Genomic DNA, 21698 nt, shown 5'->3' on the forward strand with positions numbered 1-21698 from the left:
TCTCTCATTCAATAAGCCAACATCAATTTGACCCTTATACTTAAAACCATCAAACTTTGAATTTACACGATTAAGTCCTTTTATTTAATCGAACACTTAAACGAAAAAATTAAATCTTGAAAATTTCATAGATATAAATTCACAAAAAATAAACACAAAAAAAAATTTTAATATTTTTTTGACTCAAATTCGTGGTTTCGAAACCACCGTTCTGATTAGGGTCTAAATCAGGCTATTACATTAGGAATACATAGGATACAAATGATATGTCATTAGGGTTACCATGTTTCGGGTGCTGGTCTTGAATGTCCTACCGATGGCTGAGATCCTGTATTTGTTGTGGATACTCTACAGCTTGTATGAGCAGCATCGTGTAGTTTACATTCTAACCTACAGCTTGTGTGAGCAGACCCATTTCATGGCTAGTCTAAGCAACAATGTAAAGGAAAGGGAAAGGAAAGGTTATATGTTTAGCACACTTTGTGTGAGCTTCCCCGCATATCCGATGTTATTCTAAATGGTTTATCAGGCATAATGGTAAGTGTTCAAATGGCTTATGTCATGAATATATGAAAAGGATTGGAAATGAAATGTTCAATGAAAGTATATCCATGTTCATGAAATTGATGATTTTAAATGATGTTGTTCATGTATAATGACTTACCTTATGTTAATTCAAGTGAATTATGAGTTGATGCACTAACATGTGTTGTTGGTGATGCTTAGGCTTGTGCCAAGCTTATTGTTGGATTATATCATGTTTAATTTTAAGGTTATGCATTGAAATGGTAAGTTGTGTTCATGCTTTACAAACTTTCTAAGAATTATATGCTTACATAGTTTTCTTTCCTATGTTTTATAGATAATCGAAAGCTCAATCAGTTTGGAAGCTTGTCAGAGATCTACTATCTATTATATTGGTAGTTTTTTATGCTTTAGCCAAGGTTATAATGGCATGTATAGGTGGACTGATGTTTGAATGTTGGTTGATAGTTTGGCATGTATATGTTATTTTGGTTGATATACTTTTGGTATTTTTGATGCCCTGATCGTATCTCAATATGGCTTAGTTTTAATACATGTTTCAATGGTCAATATGTTATGTGATGGAATAGTTTTAATGTGTTCAAGATAGGGTAAGATTTAAAATGGTATTAGACTTGATATGCATGTATGAAATGTGGTAATGTTTCCATGATTAGGTAAGAATTGGTTGAATGCATTTGAGATGCCCTGTTGGCATATTGGTTGGATGGATTTATGGTTTATTGAATTGGTCACTTTATACATGTTTTGGTATGTTTCATGGTTTGCAAGTCAGGCAGCTACACAACCTAACACACGAGAAAATATACATGTAAGTTAAGGGCTTAGAAGTCTCGATTAAGGGAAAATATGCATGTAAATGAATTACTTATGCTATGATATTGTTGATGTATGTTTTAAAGTTAAGTTTTTACGGTAATGCTCTGTAACCTAATCTGGCGACGGATATAGGTTAGAGGTGTTACATTCTGTTATCCATTATCGTCACTTATTATTTTTCCTCTTATTTTTATTTTTTATTTCTTTTTTATTACATTAGATTTCATATTTTTTTGTCGTGGTATTTTTTTTAGGTACTTTTTCATCCACTTGGAGCACACAAAACCCGAGATTATCATAACCACAAGGATTCAACCAACTAAGGAAAGTTTTCTTGTTTGCACTTTAATTATTTTTTGTTAAGGGCAATGTATGTTCTAAAGTGTGGGGGGAAGTACCTAAGATTAATTTTTTGTGTGCTTTTGTTTGTGTGTTTACTTTGATTTAATTGATTATTTATTTTAAAAAAATTATTATTGTTTTTGTCACATGGTGCTTAAAGTATATTAAATGATTATTGTCAAGCATGAAATTTTTTATTGATATAAGATAAATTGATTATTTTTAAGGGAAATTGATTAGGTTGCCTAGTTAAATTGCATAATAGATTAGAAGTGCCTAAGTAAGAATGCTTGATGATGCCATATGAGATATAAGTTTTATAGATAGTCGTAGATACATGAATGCTTGAATTGATTATTATTCATTCGGTTTAATTCGAAGCATGAAAGAAATTGTGTATGGTGGGATGCTTAGGGATGACCTAAGGCATTGTTTGAATAGCTAGTTCTCAAATGACTATACCTTAATACTATGAATCCTTAGGCTCCTTATTTGAGCCTGATAACTCCTTTTTGATGAACCTACAAAAATTGATACCCAAGTACCACACATAAATTGAAAACTTGAACTCTTCCCTATCCTTGGTCCTTTAATACATTAGAAATAGACGTCAAACCATAGATATTGAGGGTTTATGTAAATACATCACAGTGGTTTCAAAAAAATGAAAAGTGAAAAAGAAAGAAACAATGTGATACAGTGATTATAGGATAGACAAAAATGTGCGGCAAAGAAGAATCTAGAAAAGTTAAAAGCAAAAATGAGAAGAAAAAGTATAGAATAGAAACAAAAGCACTGTGATTAAAAAATAAGTAAAAAGTCAAAGCGACAAAACAAAGAGTCCAAAAGTAAGAAAACTCAGTCATCAGTGCACCAAAACTCGTTAAGCCGACCATAGTTGCTAATATTATATTGTATCTTCCTACATGGAGATATAAGGTAGGTGAGAGAGGGAGACAAAAGGGAGTGAGCTTAGATGGGTCATTAAGGGGGAAGAGAGGGAACAATGTCATGTGCCTAACTATTTCTAGTGTTTGAACCATTTTGAGCCATGTTTTTTCTTTGAACTCATACCATCCTAAACCTCAGAAAGTTATAAGCCTAGAAGGCCAATGTGACTTAATCGTTCTCTTTGCTAACAATTTTACTTAATGAATGTTTTTGATTCACATGACTGTGTCTACTACATATCTATTTGATTTATGTTAATGGTGATATTGTTAAACATTTGGTCATAAGAATTATTTCTAATTTGTTAGTAATGTTACTCTGTAAACTAATACTGATTTACTTTAAAACTTTTCAAGACATCGAACTATCAAGATTAAGTTACATGTGCGATAAGAATTATTATACCTTTAATTTTTGACAATCATGTTCTTAGTAGTAATAAAATCCAAGGGACATATTCTTATTGCATGCTATGTATCTAGACTTGGTTTGCTTGAGGACAAGCAAAACTTTAAGTGTGCGGGAGAGTCTAGGTGTAAGGTTATACATTCATCTTCACTAACTCTAGCTTGTTTAAAGAAAGAAATTAAGTCATTTTCGTGTTAATTTTTTTATTTTCTCATTTTTTAATATATGTGTTTTGGTTGCTTGAGGATAAGCAATAAGTTAAGTGTGAGGGTGTGATCTGCCATGAAATACACTATTATTTTCATTCTTTTTACACATAAATTTAGCTTGTTTGATAGTTAAATCAAAGCATCTTAGTATATATTTAGGTTTTCATACTTAAAGTAGTAATTTATGCTTTCTAGTAGTTTTTATTACATTTTATATATCTAAATAAGGTTACATAGTCTTGTAGGTCAAGTCGGGAGCTAAAGATGCTTATAAGGTCCAAAAAATGATGCCTATGTCGCGACACCAAGATATTGATGTCTCAACATTGAAGACAAAAGCTAAAAACAAGTTTTGGAGTGAAATTACCTTCAATGTCGTGGCACAGCCTTTCGGCATCACGACATACCCCCTGCGCAGCCCAAAAATTCATGAATGTTTTAATTACATTTTGGAGAGAAATTAGGTCTATTTATCCTAATCAAACTGTAAGGACTTCAAGGATAATTTAGGCACCTTAATATTCCAACTTGAGCCTATACAAAGGCCATTGTAATTAGGTTAAACACACAATTACTTGAAAAACCAAATCCAACATTTGGGTCTGATTTTTCATCAATATGTACAACAGTATTATTGGTAGGATCCAAATTAATCTCAATCATGCATGCAATACCAAGATTTCTAACTAAAATTATGTCCCTTTTGAGAACCAAAGGAGAAAACTCATTTATTAGTCTTACTTGCCCGTTGCACTTGATCATTCCCAACCCATTCCACTTAAGTCCCATCATTTAAAATCACCGACCATCACCTCGTGATTCATATACCCAGTCCCATGTTGGGTCGTATTACCCTTACTACCTTTAGGCCTGTTAAATTATTCTCTTGGTTAACCCAAAAACCCGAAGGATCATGTCTCATTTCTTTCAACTTTTCATCTGCTAAATTAATGCCCAAAGAATCAGGAGATAAATCTATTGCTATCTTTATTTGAATTCCTAACTTGGTCAAGTTCTGTTGCTACTGTTTGACAACATTTTGTTCACCAAACCACTCTTTTTCAAATGAGTTATGTAACATCCCTAACCCGTATTCATCGTCAAAATAGGGTTATGGAGCATTACCATACAAACGAAACATTAATACATCCATTTCATACATCAATGCAAATTAAAATCTAAATACATTCAATCACATACTTAACGTCCCTTAATCGAGCTATCAAGGCCCTACAAATACCTTAGAAACATTTCAGGACCAAATTAGAAACAATCAGAAAGTATAAGAAAAAAGTTGGAAAAAATTGACTGCAGGGATCACACAGCCATGTGGTCAGGCCGTGTGCCTCACACAGCTAAGACACATGCCTGTGTCTCAAGCCATCTAACAATCAAAATACGGACACACGGCCGTGTCCCAGCCCATGTCCTCACCGAAATAACTGAGTAGTGTTACACAGCCAAGTCACACGTCCGTGTGCTAGGCCATGTAACTCTCGAAATAACCCCACACACCTATGTGTCAGGCCATGTAACTGCCTAACTTATGTACACTAAAACCTACAGGGGATACACAGTCATGTCGCCAGGCTATGTGGACATGAATTTGCCCAAATTCAAGCCATGTTCAACACCAAAACTTGCAACCACCTAAACGCCTTTGGTGCACATAAACAAGGCATCAAAACATGACCAAAACCTACATGAAATAACCAATTCAATAGTTCAATATCATTCTACCAATATGCCATACAAGGCACCCCAAATGCAAACATTCAAACTTACCTATACATGCATATATACCACTTCTCATTCATCAATCATGTTTAACTCAATACCATCTCAAACATACCAAAACTTGGTTATATTGCAACCAAATCAACACATACCATTTTGGTTATTCAAACATGCATCAATATATAACCACATTAATAGACACTAATAGGGCACTAAAAGTACCAACATGACACAATCCAACCAACATCAAATGGTACCAAAACAACTTATACATGCTAAAATCATCAACTAACATTCAAATAGATACCAACACAAGTCCAACTATAAATGCCATTATAACCTTGGCCAAAACATTAAAAACTACTGATATATATGTTGGATAGTGTGATAGATCCCCAACGAGCTTCCAAACCAAACGAGCTTCTAATTATCTATAAAACAAAGGAAAGAAAACTACGTAAGCACATAATGCTTAGTAAGTTCGTAAAACATGAAACATAACTTACCATTTCATTTAAATAACATAAGTATAAGCATAATGTAATCCAACCACAAGCTTGGCACAAGCCTAAGCACCATCATCAATCACAAGTTAGTGCATTTATACATAATTCAATTGAATATAGCATATGGTAATTCATTTCCATGGAAATATACATCATTTGAGTCATTCACATTTTCATAAATATAAGTATACTTCTATTTGGAAACTTACCATTTCAATCATTTTCATATATACATGACATGGTTCATTTTGAACACTTATCAATCATTTCCTTTCCTTTCCTTTCCCTTTCATAAATGCAGGACCTTAGCCATCAGTAGGACATTCAAGACCAACACCCGAAACATGAAATCTCTAATGACATGTCATTTGTATCCTATGAATTCCTAAGGTTCAACCAGGACTCGATAACCATCATGGCATTGTTGGATAGTCATCATTCAATTATATGACAACTAAAATAATAGAATGTAATTAAAAATAACATTAAAATGATATTTATTCATACAAACTTACCTCGACAATTAGAGTGTAGAAACGGAACCGACTAATCTGAGACTTTAGCTTTTCCTTAATCTAAATCTGTTCTTGGTCTATCTTGATCTAAATAGAAAATTTTAATTCATTTTATAACCTTAGCATTCAATTTAGTTCACATTTCATATTTTTGCAAAATTACTATTTACCCCTAACAGTTTAACTTTTCACATTCTAGTCCTTAAGCTCATAACTTGAAATTTAAACATTTTCATCCCTCATTAAAGCTAGCTGATTTCATTAGAGGCCGATATCAAGTCATACAAACCATCATTCCATGAATTTAACTTGAACTATTACAAATGTTACAAACAAGTCCCTAAATGTTATTTTCATCAAAAATCACTTTACAAAACTTGTGTATTTATCAACAAGGACTCATAATCTACCATTAAACATAAAAAATAACACCAGAGTATTCATGACACAACTCTAAATATTTAACAGGTTTGCAAATTTATCTTTGGGTTAGTAAGGTTAAGCTGCAACGACTTCAAAAACATAGAAATCATTTAAAAATGGATCAAAAACACTTACATGCAAGCTATATAACTGACTGAAGCTTCAAACCCCAACCATGGCTTCTCCATCAAAATTTTGGGGGAAAATCAACTAAAGAAGATGATACATTTGTTTTTACTTATTTTTCTTTAGCTTATTAATTAAATTACTTTATTAACCTTACATTTTAACTTAAAAATCACTTAATTTGTGCCCATAAAAGTCCACTAACTCTTTAAATGGTCTAATTACCATCTAAGCCCTCTAACTTTAAAGTTTCATAGTTATTTAGTCCTTTTAACAAATAGAACTCCACTTTAGCACCTTTTACAATTTAGTCCTTTTTACTTAATTAAGCATGCAAACGTCAAAATTTCTTAACAAAATTTTAATACAACTTATTAGCATCACATAGACATTAAAATAAAAATAAAATAATAATTTACTCTTTCGATTTATTGTCCCAAAACTACTGTTTCGGTTTCACTAAAAACGAGTTGTTACAAGTTAGTAGATGGTACTGGCTTCTGTTGAACATTATCCAACATAACCTCTTTTGCATAAGCATCTTGTAGATGATCATAGATGCCACACTTAAAACAAATAAGCGGCATATTTTCATACTCCACCCGCTGTAAGAAATTATCAATCTGTGACTTAGAAACAAGCGGATTCTACAAGTCAAGAGACAACTAAACGAGCAAGCCTTCCCTTTTCTTAGGAGTGTAAATGAATCAGGATCAAACGAACAAGGTTGTGTTCGTGTTCATTTGTTTATTTTTTAATTTGTTCATGTTCGGTTCGTGTTTATTTAAATTTTTAATATCATGTTCAAACTCAGTTCATTTATTATTTGGTGTGTTCGGGCTCGATTCATTTAGTGTTCGTGAACATGTTCGTTTAACATTCACGAACATGTTCGTTTATATGTTAGCAAATGTTAACTACACAAACAATAAATAAAATTAAATAAAATAAAACCAACTAAATAAAACTTACATTTCAACATGAGAATTGTAGAGTTCTAAAGTTGAAGGGGGCATTTGTAATATCATAAAAAACTAAGTTGTAAACAAGTAGTTTGATCGATTCAAAACAAAACATATTACAAGAGAAGCAATTCAAAAAGATAACACCAAAAATGCTGCAGTAATGTAACACCCGATTTTTGGGGTTAGAAGTTTGAGATAGTGTCAGTGAGTAGGTCGTGCATTTGGGATAGTGTCCACGCTTTAATTTCAGAATAGGCATGTTAGTCTGGTGGTTAGTTTAGTGTTAGTGTACCTTTGGGTTCTGGGTTTGATTCCTCGTGTGTGCGTTTTGGAGAGGTATTTTTATTTTGTAATTATTAGATTTTTTTAAGTAAAAAAATATATAATTATTTATTTTTCTTAATGTTTATTTTATTTTTATTTTTATTTTTATTTTCTTTTCTTTCGGCACGTTCTCCATCATTTTTTTTCTCTCTTTTCTTTCTTCTTTCTTTCTCTTTTTTTTCATTTTTAGCCTTTTTTATGTCTTTTGAAAAGAAAAAGAAGAGAACGGTTTTGTTTTTGCTTTCGAAAAGCTTCAGGTTCGTATCGAGGTCGTCAACATGTGTTGATTGGTTTCTAAGCATCTCGATTACGAATCAGGTATGAGGTTCAAAACTTTTCATTTTCTTTTATGATTTATTTTTTTATTTAATTCAATGTAATTTGGTACTAGTTTGCTATGAAAACTTGTCGACCTCTTTGGGTGTGTCCTGTTAATTGAGCATTTGAGGTTCGTGTTGTTTGCAATTATCTGAAAGAGGGTGTGTTATGGATAGGTTCTAAAATACTTTGATTAGGGGTTGTTTTAGTGATCGAAAAATGAGACTTTTATTCAATTTTGGAGTGGTTTCGTGACCACATGAGCGTGTACCCCCACACGGGCAGTTCACACGGTCGTGTGCAATTAGGATTTAGGGTTTCTGGGCTAATTTTGGTGCCACACAGCTTGGCAACACCATTGTGTGGCTGATTTTGGAAAATTAGTCACACGGCCATGTCCCCTGGGCATATGGGTGTGTGTGTTTGGGAATTAGATTTTTATTGATTTTTTACCATACGGTTGTATGACTAATTTGGGGATTTATGGATCCCACACGGGTGTGTGTTTTGGACACACAGCCATGTCTAGTAGGAACACGGGCGTGTGAGACCCTTGCATTGTTGTTTCTTCCCTATACTTTATTTTAGCACAAATAAACAAAGAGTTACATGGCCTATTCATACGGCCGTGTCCCTAGCTCACATGGGCTTGTGCCTCCTCCCACATGAACGTGTTGACCCCCACACTGCCAGAGCACATAGCCTTGTGGCCCTAGGCCACCAATTTTAGTTCTGTATATGTTTTTGATCTGAAAATGTGTCTGTGTGTTCCAACCCTTGACTAAGCTTTAGCGAGGGTAGTTAAAACTCTAATCTGGGTTTTGGCTTATGTGTTATTTGTGACTGTTGTGCTAGATATCTGATTCTGAACTCAATTAGCTGGGTGTGTGCATACCTATTTCTGTCTGACTGTCTGTCAATGTGTTCATTGTTTTTGTGAGGTTGTAAGCATACATGCACTTGCATAAAGTAATTTTTTGGTTGGTTGTGAAGAAAATAAAGATTGATTCTAATCTGACCTGGCAGTTTAACTGCAACTTATCGGTACAATTGTTTACCGCACTGTACCACTTGTATGTCAGCTTTGCTGCGTATTATTATCTATTTTGGCAATTTAAACTGCAACATGTTTGTACAGTGGTTTACTGCAATGCACTGTATTGCATATACACCAGCCTTGCTGTGTATTATCATCTGAGTGGCTTAGTCACATACATAGTGTATAGGGTTGGATGGGTCTTTCGAGGTCCTATGTGGTGTGTTTGGCTGGATGAGCTTAAATAGCTCTTTTGGGGTGTGATTGAGGGACGAAGAGGTGTTTTGGCTAGATGGGTGGGTTTTTAATACTTAACTGCATTCATATGCATTTGGGTGTGAGCTAATTGTCTGTTATTTGTCTATTTTTCATAACATTTATGATTGATTCTGCATGCATTGAGGTGTTAGCGTAGTGACATTTTGGATTATGATGACAAGGATTATTGTATCGTCCCGTTGACGGGTTTATCTGTTGAGTATTTTGTCTGTGATTTGGTGTGCTTTGACTGTTACGGTTGTTTGGTATGCTGGTTTCGAGTTTGCTTTTTGTTTCTGTGTATCTCTGTAAGTACTTTTCATTATCGAGCTACTATTTGGTTTCTGACATGTAGTTCCGTTGTTAGTTACATTTTGAACTCACACTAAGCGCGTGTAGCTCACCTCATAGTGTTTCCCCTTGCAGGTACATTTTTGAATTCTGATGCTGGACTCGGTATGTAGAAGTCTTAGACAAACACGGTTAAAAATAGCTTTAATAGTATTTTAATAATTTCTGAGTTTATACTTAAACACCTTGAATTGTAAGAACTGTTTTAAAAACTATGGTACGGAATTTTGTGTTTTACACACGTAAGTTTCATTTGGACTGTATTTTCTTTTGAAATATTAGGATTTTATAACTGAGAATTTTACATAACTTAAATACTGTAATATTTTTCATGTAACAGCCCTAAATTGACCCTAGTCGAAAAGTGGGTTCGGGACCAGTAAACCGAGTCATAAAAATAATTAACTGTCATAGTTGATGCTCATTATATGTACATATGCATGTGTGAAAATTTCATGTTTGAATTTTGTTAATTATAAGTGAATTTTGTCAAATAGGACTTACGTGAGAAAATTTAGAAATGTGCTAGGCAAATGTAGGGTGGCCTATAAGTGCATGTTGTGAAAAAGGTGGGTTTGCATGTCAATTTACCCAAATTTAAGCATGATGGCCGGCCATGCTATGGGTGGAAACATGTTGCAAACATGTTTAGTTAGTGGGTATGTAGAAAAAAATAAAATAAGAAATATGGGTAATAAAGAAAAAAAAAAAGAGAATGGTGTGGGTGTACCCCCATTGTCGTGAGTTGAGGGAGGAAGAAAGAAAAAATGTTCATCATTTTCTTTCACTTCTTGTGGCATGAAAATGAGAGAGTTTGAATGCTTAATAAGAAGGGAAGAAGGAGTGCTCATGTTTTCTTTCTTTTGCAATTGTCGTAACTAAAGGAAGAAGAGGAAGCAAGATTCGGCCAAGGTGGTCCTTTAGATCAAGGTATGTTCAATGATATTTTTTTGGAAGTTTACACAACCTTTGGGTGATGGGTCTAAATACTATCTATCCCAAGGTTGGATTTGGGGTTGTTGGAGAGTTGGAAGTTGACAAGAAGCTTAAAAATTTTAGTTGATACCTTGATGCTATTAACATGTTAGTTGTATGGATGAACTAAGTTGCTTGTTATGTTAGCATGAAAGGGAAGATGTTAAGTCCTTTTGTCTGAGGTGCCAAGTTGGGACTAAGAAGGGAGGAGTATTCGCTAACATAGTTGAAAGAGGATGTGGCGATTTTTAGAATTTGATTATGGGAGTGGCTATAATGGGCATAGAGATGTTGAACTTAAGAAATGTAGCAACATGCAAATTTATATGATATCACAAATGGAGGTGAAGCTATGTTAGATTGGGAAAAAGGTTGATCAAGTGTGCATGAGAAAAATTTAGGTGTTTAGATGATGTTGTAGATAACACTATACATGTATATATATATTCGCCATCAAAGTGAGTATGTAGGTGATGTTGAGTCAAATTTTGGTGCACAATCGGGTATGTATATATATATATAAGTATGCCCATTCATGATGTTACCTTTAATCATGTATATAATCGACTAAATGGGTAATTAGTAAGAGGGTTGCGAATATGCAAATATACATATGCATGTGTAATTGAATTATAAATGTACAGCAAGATGGTTAAACTAGTTTATTTATCTATTAAGCCCGAGAAGTTAAAGAAGGAGAAACAAGCAAGGGCAAAGCCAAGGACATCGAGTAGCGGGCCTGAACCGTTATACTCAACGCAAGGTAAGTCCTTAAGCACTTGTTGTGAGAACTCCTTGATAGATATTTTTGAGTGATTCTCCTACTTGTTAATATGACCATATGTACAATTTGAATTTAGCAAATTGCTTTACCATGATGAATTGACATAGGGCACAATGTGTGCAAAATTAAGTGGCACTATGTGTGCCGATTGGGAGGTTGAAGCATGAGGAATCTCAAATGCACTATGTGTGCGATTTACTATGGCACTATGTGTGCGATTTACTATGGCACTATGTGAGCGAACATAATAAGCAGTATGTGTGCAACGTTTGGTTGTTGGTATAAATTGTGATGAATGAGGTAAGTGATTAAGCTATTAACTAAATATCGAATTTGAGGTTGTGCGGTGTATGCATAGATTTATCTAGTGCATCGTTGTTCCAAACTTGAGGAAATGGGTCTACATTGATTGGGCTGACTTGGCATTGAATTAATAGAAGGACTTGGCATGAGATCGAACCAAGAATTTAAGAAACTGTAGCATAGTTGTTATGATTTGAAAGAAACAAAAAATGATTATTAATGTTGGATGGTAGAGTAGTGCTTATGACTTCATCGAGTTATGTACTCATTTGGTGTGCTTGTTTGTTGCTTACCTAGGTTCTTGATCCATTTTGGTGTGCTCGAGACCGTCGTCAAAGTCATCACACCGGCTAGCAACTTTTGGTACTTTCTTCTTAGTGGGTCTAGGAGAGCATTTTGGCATGTATAGGCTAATATGTTTTGTTGAAAATTTGGTATGTAAACTTTTAGCCATGCGAAAATGGCTTGTATGCACCTTGGCATGGTATCATGATCATTTTGTATGTTGTTCATTAAGAGATGTGGTAATGTTTGGAATCGATTAGCCCTTGGAATGGTTAATCGTGATTATCTTTTGTGCCATGTATGTTAAAAGGGCTAGTTGAATCAAGGAAATTATGAAGTAGGTAAAATCTACCTTAATAACAGAGGTTGACAGCTGCAGTGAGGTGGATGTGAAAAATCACTAAAAATAGTAGGAATGGAATTAAATAGTGAATAAATTATGTAAATGAACCTTAATGAATCTACTTTCATATGGAAGAAATGAAACGGTCATGTGAGCTGTATGTTACGAGATAATTAGGTTTTCGTGAAACAGGACCAGAACGGTTTCTGGATTCCCTGTTCTGACTTTGTAAATTCATTGTGAATTAACCAGAGATAATTAGGAGTCATGCTATATATTTATAGATTCCCCTTTGGGTCTAGTTTCTATAGAAACAAACGGTATCAGTATTGAATCCCTGTACAGGGAGATATCCAGGTCGTAATGCATGAAGGTCAGTGTAGTCGCACCCTGTAACAGTGGAGAATTTAACTAATAAACTGTACTAATTGGCCCGACCAAAAATTCTAGAAAAAAATTTGTAGATGCATATATGAGTCTAGTTTCAGGGAAAAATTACGAAACTGGTTTTCGAGTTTTGGAACTCAAGATATGATTTTTAAAGTGACAGTGATGCAGTTAGCCGACTGCCTAGAAAAATTTTAAAATGGACTGTAAAAGTGAATGGTTTAAGCCGTTAGCCCCTCGTGTCCGATTCCGGCAGCGGACTCGGGTACGGGGCATTACATTTCAGTTTGTTAAACTAAAATTTTCTAGGATCATTTCGGTGATCAATGTGACCTCCGAAATTCGGCCAAAACTTCTGGGCCAATATTAGGGTGTTACAAGTAAACACCAACTAGAAAAGTGACAACATAAATATCACATTCCCTTGTAATGAATCCAATGATACAATATTTGAAAAACACCAAATCAAAAAATTCATGAGTTTCACCCATAAAATTCAATAATGCAACAACATAAAAACCTTTTGTTTGATCCATGATTATTATTTATTAAAGAAAATAAGGTTATAGAAGGTACAAGTAATTAAAATGTAAAATTGTCTTACAAAGATAATCATATCAGAAAAGTTAAAAACAAATTCATACAAAACTATTGGACAGACACCAACCAAGTTAAAATGCTTACTAACTTCTCATAAACACCACCCCAAAATGTACACACCTCAAAAATTAAGTACCTTTGAAATTCTTCAAAATTCTAATTTTAAAGTAAAGAAATCTCTTTAATTTTTACTTTTCTCTGCATAAAAAATTAAAATTAGATGACCAAATTAAATAATATTTCAAATAGTAAATAAATAGAACAAATACTTGAAAATTGCTCACTTTGGCTTTCTTTTTCAACCCATAAAAGTTCTGATACCAATCAGAACCACAAATTAACGTTTGCACTGTATCAGTTTCTAAAGATGAATGGTATGCATCAATCACTCTATCACCAGCACTAAAAGAAGATTTTGAAGCCACTGTGGTAATAGGAATAGACAAGATTTCACAAGCCATTTTTTATAAAAGTCAAAACTTAAGGTTATTAACCTTCCACCATTCTAAGGCATCAAAATCACCACAGTTTTCCTTACAAATGAACATTTCTTCCAAGTATATATCTAGTTCAGACTTAACTAGTTTAGACTTAACATTATCAACCGTGTCAACAATCCTAATATATCTCTCAAACTTGGACCTCCCAGTCATAACTTTTCCCTTACCTATTTTTCTAGTGGTAGAAGCATTACTGACACCATTTTAGCATTACTGACACCACTTTCTTGCAAATCATTTTCTATTGATGTACCAACATTAGCTTTTGCATATTCATCCACATATTCCTTATAAAGCTCATATTGACTATTACGCAAAATATGAATTTGTCTAGGAGCTTCCTCTTTAGAATAAATAACACGAAACTGAAGTCAATCAATTTCATCTTATTCTTAGTGATAAACCATAATTTATACATATCTTTATCCCATGCTTAGCACATTTATGGATGGTTTCTCCTTAGATTTGGTGAATTCGATGCTCCTAATCCTTTAATTTCATGCTTTATACTAAGGTGAGCATAGGAGAGTACAAAGAGCGAGAAACGGGCCGAAAATGGAGAAAATGGACCCACATGGGAAATCAACATAGCCTGGACTTCCTCATATGGGCGTGTCACATGGGTATGTCCATTTGGCAGGATCGAAGCACGACTTACACAGGTAGACTACACGCCCGTGCCTATTCAACAACCTTGACCACGGGCTGGAGTAATCGCACACGGGCGTGTCCCTGCCGAGCCCAAGCATAGTCCTATTCAGAAAAGGCCACTTTTGAGGGCTCTTAGGCATTCTAAAGCCTATTTAAACACCGGAAGAGGCACTTAGAATGGGAGACGCAGAGTAGGAGCAAGGAATTACTCAAGGGAAGCCGATTGGTCCATCTCAGAAGTCGGATTCATCATCAAGACAGAAGATCTCCCTTCAATTTCCATTCAGGGTTTTGGGTTTTCTTTATGTTTTGTATTCATTATTCTTCTGAGATGCTTTCTTCTATAATTATGAACTAAACCCCTAAATACCTAATGGGAATGAAACCTAAGACGAATCTTGTTATTATTATCTGAATTGCATGATAAATATTTAACTTGTTCTTAATTATGCGTTCTTAATTCTTATTTTAATATTCCAGGATATTGATTAAAGTTAATGCTCTTATTCAGAGGAGGAATAGAGCCTGTCTAAGAGTAAATTTGTCATAATTAAGTAGAATTGATTGCATGCCTAGAGATAGGGTGATAAGATTTTTCTGGATTAGGGTGTAACCTAATAAGGGGATCCATAGATAGAGTTAATGCAACACTAGGTGTTAATTAGCAAGAGATTTCAATTAATCAACCTAGGGTTAGACATTATTAGTCTCGAGAGAGATAATAATATAACTTAGGGATTTCTACGGATCAAGTCAAATGAATAAATCGTCTGATTCAGAGTCAAATAACAAGTGAAGTCTAAGTGGAATTTTCCTTGGGTATTGTCTTAATCAATCGAATTTTCCCAAAAGCTTTTCCCCAATTTCTCTCTGTGCACTCTTAGTTTAGTTAATTAATTTAAATAAAAAAATCCCTTAATTTTTTGGCTAGATAATAAAAAGAAAGTAATTATTAGTACTCTTGGTTCCTTTGGATTCGACAATCCGATATTGCTAAAGTTATACTACTGTTCGATATGTACACTTGCCTTCATCGTGATAATAGTCAGTTTCAAGAACGCTTAATTATAAATTTTTAAGACCTGTCGCGAATGTCACGTATCAAGTTTTTGGCGCTGTTGTCAGGAACTAGGATATTAGGAACACTCAATTTTTATTACTTTAGCCATTCTACTTTATTTGCAATTTAAATTTTTATTTTCTTTTCTAATTTTTCTTTTATTTGTTCCTGGCAGGTTTTTATAATGTATGACTAGAAGAAACCCGTCGGGACCATTACTGTTTAATAGTGAGATCGATCACACAGTTCATAGAAACCGAAGAGAAATAAGGAAAAGCTTACGATACACAGAGGAAGAGCAAGAGGACGATACTTCAACCACAACCGAAGAGATGGCTGAAAACTAGGAAAATCTGCTACCTCCTGCGATTGTTGCTAATCAGAATCCTGCTCCGCGCACTATGTATGATTATGCTAAACCTTCTTTAACAGAAATTGAATCGAGCATAGTTAGACCTGCTGTAGCTGCAAATACTTTTGAACTGAAACCTAACACAATTCAAATGATACAGCAATTTTTTTAGTTTGATGGTTTGCAGGACGAAGATCCCAACACTCACTTGGAAAACTTTTTGGAACTATGTAATACATTTAAAATTAATGGCGTTTCTGATGACGCCATTTGCCTTCGATTATTCCCTTTTTCATTGAGAAACAAAGCTAAACAGTGGTTGAATTCGTTACCACAAGGGTCAATCACTACTTGGGAACAAATGACTGAAAAGTTTTTATTAAAATGTTTTCTGTCGGCTAAAACGGCTAAATTACATAATGATATCTCTTTTTTTGTGCAGAAGGATTTAGAAACACTCTACGATGCATGGGAGAGATACAAGGACCGCTTGAGAAGATGCCTCACCATGGGTTACCACTCTGGCTACAGGTTCAAACGTTTCATAATGGCTTGAATCCTTCGACTCGACAAATGGTTGACGCAGCCGCTGGTAGGACTATCAATAATAAAACACCTGAAGATGCTTATGAATTTATAGAAGAGATGTCACTAAATAATTATCAGTGGCAATTCATGAGGATAAAGCCAACAAAAGTAGTCGACGTTTATAACTTTGATTCGGTCACCATGCTCTCTAATTAGGTAGAACTCTTGAATAAAAAAATTGATGGTTTTTTTAGTTCTTCACAAGTTCACCCAGTAATGCAGTGCGAAGCAAGTGGAGGTGGATCAAGCAATTCAGAATACCCACTCTATGGCCACAATATAGAGAACGAGTAGTTAAATTACATGGGTAATAATCATCGATCTCAAAATAATCCTTATAGTAATACTTACAATACAGGTTGGAGGAACCACCCAAATTTCTCATGGGGAGGCCAAGGGAATCAGAGACCACCACCTCCAGGCTTCCAACAACTACCCTACCAACAAGAGAAAAAGCCGAACCTTGATGAGATGCTAACAAAATTCATCTTGGTGTTAGAAACTCATTTTTAGAATACCGAGACAACACTTAAAAATCAACAAGCATTGATTCAAGGGCTCGAAACTCAGATAGGACGGCTCACCAGACTAATTTCTAAAGACCACCAGGAAGTCTACCTAGTAACACTGAACCCAACCCAAAAGAGCACCTGAAAGCAGTTACACTAAGGAGTGGGAAAGTGCTAGCTGAATCTAAAAAGAAGCCACCACAAGAAGCTGACAGAAAGAAGGTCAAACCCTAAAAAAATGACAATCTAATGCCAAAAGAATATAAACCACCAATCCCATACCCAGCAAAGTTGAAAAAAGACCACATGGATGCACAATTCTATAAATTTCTTGAACTTTTTAAACAACAACATATTAACTTACCTTTTGTTGAAGTTATATCACAGATGCCTACATATGCAAAAATTTTTAAGGAGCTTCTAACAAACAAAAGGAACTTTGAAGACTTATCTACAGTGGAACTTAATGAGGAGTGCTCAGCCATACTCCAAAATAAACTGCCAACCAAACTGAAAGATCCAGGAAGTTTTACTATTCCCTGCTTAATTGGTAGTTTGAATATTGATAAAGCACTAGCTGATTTAGACGTCAACATTAATTTGATGCCATATAAAATGTTTAAACAACTTGGTCTTGGGGAACCAAAACCCACTAGGATGAGTATTCAATTAGCTGATAGATCTGTTAAATATCCTAGGAGAATTATAGAGGACGTACTTGTAAAATTAGATAAATTTATATTCCCTGTTGATTTCGTTGTGCTTGACATAGATGAATATGTTGAGGTGCCTTTAATCTTAGGTCGGCCATTTTTAGCTACTACTAGGGCTATAATTGATGTGGGTGATGGTAAATTGGTACTTAGAGTAGGTGACGAAGAGATTATTTTTAAAATTTATGATGCCATGTGATTTTCTAGGAACAAGATGACTCATGTTATTTTATCGACTCTATTGATCATGCTACTCAAGATTCTTTTCAGGAAATCGTACACAAGGACATGATAGAACTGTGTCTCGCCCAATGAGAGGGGGTGGATGATGATTCTGAGGTAGGAACCGAACTAAACTCCAATGAAACCTCCCCAAACCTAGCAGAATATGAGGGAATTAATTTAAAAGATTAACTTAAGCAAAAACCCTCTATTGAAGAACCTCCCAAACTGGAACTTAAACAATTGTCGAATCACTTGGAATATGCATTCCTTAGAAATAATTCTACATTACCAGTAATTATTGCATCCAACTTGCAACCCAAGGAGAAAGAGGAATTACTCCAAGTATTAAGAGAGCATGAAAGGGCCATAGCTTGGAAAATTTCTGACATTAAACGGATCAGCCTTTCTTTTTGCACCCACAAAATTTTAATAGAAGATGAATATAAACCACACATGCAAGCCCAAAGACGACTGAACCCCAACATGAAGGAAGTTGTTAACACTGAGGTAATTAAACTCTTAGATGCTGAAATTATTTATCCTATTTTCGACAGTTCTTGGGTGAGTCCAGTACAGGTTGTTCCTAAGAAATGAGGCATGACTGTTGTAGCCAATAAGAAGAATGAATTAATCCCAACAAGGACAGTCACAGGTTGGAGAGTGTGCATTGATTACAGGAAGCTAAATGATGCCACGAGAAAAGATCACTTCCCCCTTCCATTCATTGACCAAATGTTGGAAAGATTGTCAGGGCACATGTACTACTGCTTTTTAGACAGACTCTCTGGCTATTTCTAAATCCCAATAGCTCCTGAGGATCAAGAAAAGATGACATTTACATGTCCATACGGTATGTTTGCTTATCGTAGAATGCCTTTTGGATTATGTAATGCTCCTGCTACTTTTTAGCGCTACATGATGGCCATTTTTGATGAACTCGTAGAAGACATCATGGAGGTATTTATGGATGATTTCTCAGTTTTCGATAACTCTTTCCATCTCTACCTCAAAAATTTAAAACGAATGTTAATAAGATGTGAGGAAACAAACCTTGTGCTTAACTGGGCAAAATGTCACTTTATGGTTCAAGAAGGTATTGTGTTAGGACATAAAATTTCTAGTAGAGGGATTGAGGTTGATAAATCTAAAATTGAAACCACTGAAAAACTACCTCCCCCTAATTCAGTAGGTGATTAGAAGCTTTTTAGGACATGCTGGGTTTTATAGAAGATTTATTAAAGACTTTTCTAAAATAGCTAAGCCTTTGACTAAATTACTAGAAAAAGATGTGCCTTTTTATTTCGATCAGGAGTGTTTAAAAGCATTTAATACTTTAAAGGATAAGCTGACAAAAGCTTCAATTATAATTGCACCTGATTGGAATTCACCTTTTGAACTAATGTGCAATGCGAGTGATTTTGCAGTAGGTACAGTTTTGGGGCAACGAAGAGATAAACATTTTCAACCTATCTATTATGCAAGCAGAACTTTGACAGTCGTACAAGAAAACTACACCACCACGGAGAAAGAGCTACTAGCTATGGTTTTTGCATTCGATAAATTTAGGCCATATTTAATATTGTCTAAAGTTGTCGTTTATACTGATCATTCTACTCTTCGCCATCTTTTGACTAAAATTGATGCAAAACCTCAACTCATTCGATGGATCTTATTATTGCAGGAATTTGACTTGGACATTAAGGATAAGAAAGGAGCTGAAAATCTAGCGGCTGACCATCTCTCCAGGCTTGAAAACTCAAGTACCAAAGAGCCAGATGACATTGAAATAAATGATTCATTAGATGACATTGAAATAAATGATTCATTCCCTGAAGAACAATCTTTTGCTATATCTAATTCTGAGGTACCTTGGTTTGTAGATAAAGTCCTTGAATCAGGGATTTATTGGCCCACTCTATTCAAAGACGCCAACGGGTATGTTACTTCTTGTGAGAAATGTCAAAGATCTGGTAATATATCCAAACGTGAAGAAATGCCTCAGACATATATGCTCTCCTGTGAAATATTTGATGTTTGGCGTATCGACTTCATGGGTCTATTCCCTAGTTCATTTGGGAATAAATACATCTTAGTAGCTGTTGATTATATGTCCAAATGGGTTGAAGCCCAAGCTTTACCTACTAATGATGCTAGAGTAGTAGTACGATTCCTTAAGAAACTTTTCTCTCGATTTGGTACACCTAGAGCAATTATCAGTGATAGGGGTACTCATTTTTGTAACGCCCACTTTGACAAGACCCTTAAGAAATATGGAGTTCATCACAGAACAGCTACCCCTTATCACCCTCAAACTAGTGGCCAAGTCGAAGTAGCGAACCGAGAGCTTAAACGTATCCTAGAAAGGAAAGTATAATTAAACAGGAAGGATTGGGTGATGAAAGTAGATTATGCTTTATGGGCTTATAGAACTATTTTTAAGACTCCCATAGGAACATCACCTTACAGACTTGTTTATAGGAAAAGTTGTCATCTACCATTTCAGTTAGAACACAAGCTATTCTGGGCTATAAACTTTCTAAACCTTGACCCCAAACTTGTAGGTGAAAACAGGTTGATGCAGTTGAACGAGTTAGATGAGTGGCGAGCCAATGCATATGAAAATTCACGCCTATACAAGGAAGCGATGAAGTGCCGCCACAACGCCCGTTTAAAGCAACAAAGGCAATTTGAAGTTGGAGATCGTGTCCTATTATATAACTCGATGCTCAAATTGTTTCCTAGAAAGCTTAAATCACGATGGTCAGGTCCTTTCGTAGTTCAAACTGTGTTTCTATATCGCACAGTAGAGGTAAGTCATCCATCACAAGGCACTTTTAAGGTAAATGGACATCGTCTCAAACTTATAACGGTGAGAATTTCAAAGACGATAAAGAGGAGCTATGGCTCCACGAAGTTACCTGAATATACCCACAAGGTAGAGTCGAGCCTGGACTATAAACAAGTGCTACTTGGGAGGCAACCCGAGCACTAACAGTGTCAACTTCTTTAAATTTTAGTCTTTAACATTTAATTCACTAACTGAGTCACTGAACACAGGATTTCCAAAACCACACAGCCAGGCACACAGGCGTGACGTAGGCCGTGCACATACCACTGAAGGCAACACGGCCGTTCGATACGACCATGTGAAAACAGAGTAAAAATGTTTCCCCAACACGGGATCCGATAAGTTGCCACGGCCGTGCGACATGGCCATGGGCAATCCTGCCAAATTGACATGGGTGTGCGACACGACCGTGCCCACCGACAGTGGTCGATCCTGTCAAGATAACACGGGCATGCGCCTGCATACACAGGCGTGGGAGAAGCGAATGAAGATTGACACGGCCGTGCAACATGGTCGTGTACACCAATGCGTCCAATCTCAAAAACCACAAAATGCACGGGCTGAAATAAGGGCACACGGGTATGCCCCACGGCCGTGTGCCTCAATTTCTTTATAAACACCTATTATTTATTTATTTTTATCTTTATTTTTTTCCAAACTATTTTTTTCCTTTTAATACTATTTTATCTTGAGATTTTATAATTTTTAATTTCGGATATTTCATTACAAGGAATTATACTT

The 21698-nt window shown here is 35.2% G+C and overlaps 1 non-coding gene across 1 annotated transcript; it reads right to left on the reverse strand.

Moving 5' to 3' along the window:
- Positions 1 to 16484: 16484 nt before the first annotated feature.
- Positions 16485 to 16589, reverse strand: LOC128282163 (small nucleolar RNA R71). The gene has a single exon (XR_008272401.1). It is a non-coding gene; the product is annotated as a small nucleolar RNA R71 (small nucleolar RNA).
- Between the last annotated feature and the right edge of the window lie 5109 nt (positions 16590 to 21698).

Source organism: Gossypium arboreum, chromosome 1, assembly GCF_025698485.1.
Source record: "Gossypium arboreum isolate Shixiya-1 chromosome 1, ASM2569848v2, whole genome shotgun sequence".
Classification (NCBI taxonomy): Eukaryota; Viridiplantae; Streptophyta; class Magnoliopsida; order Malvales; family Malvaceae; genus Gossypium; species Gossypium arboreum.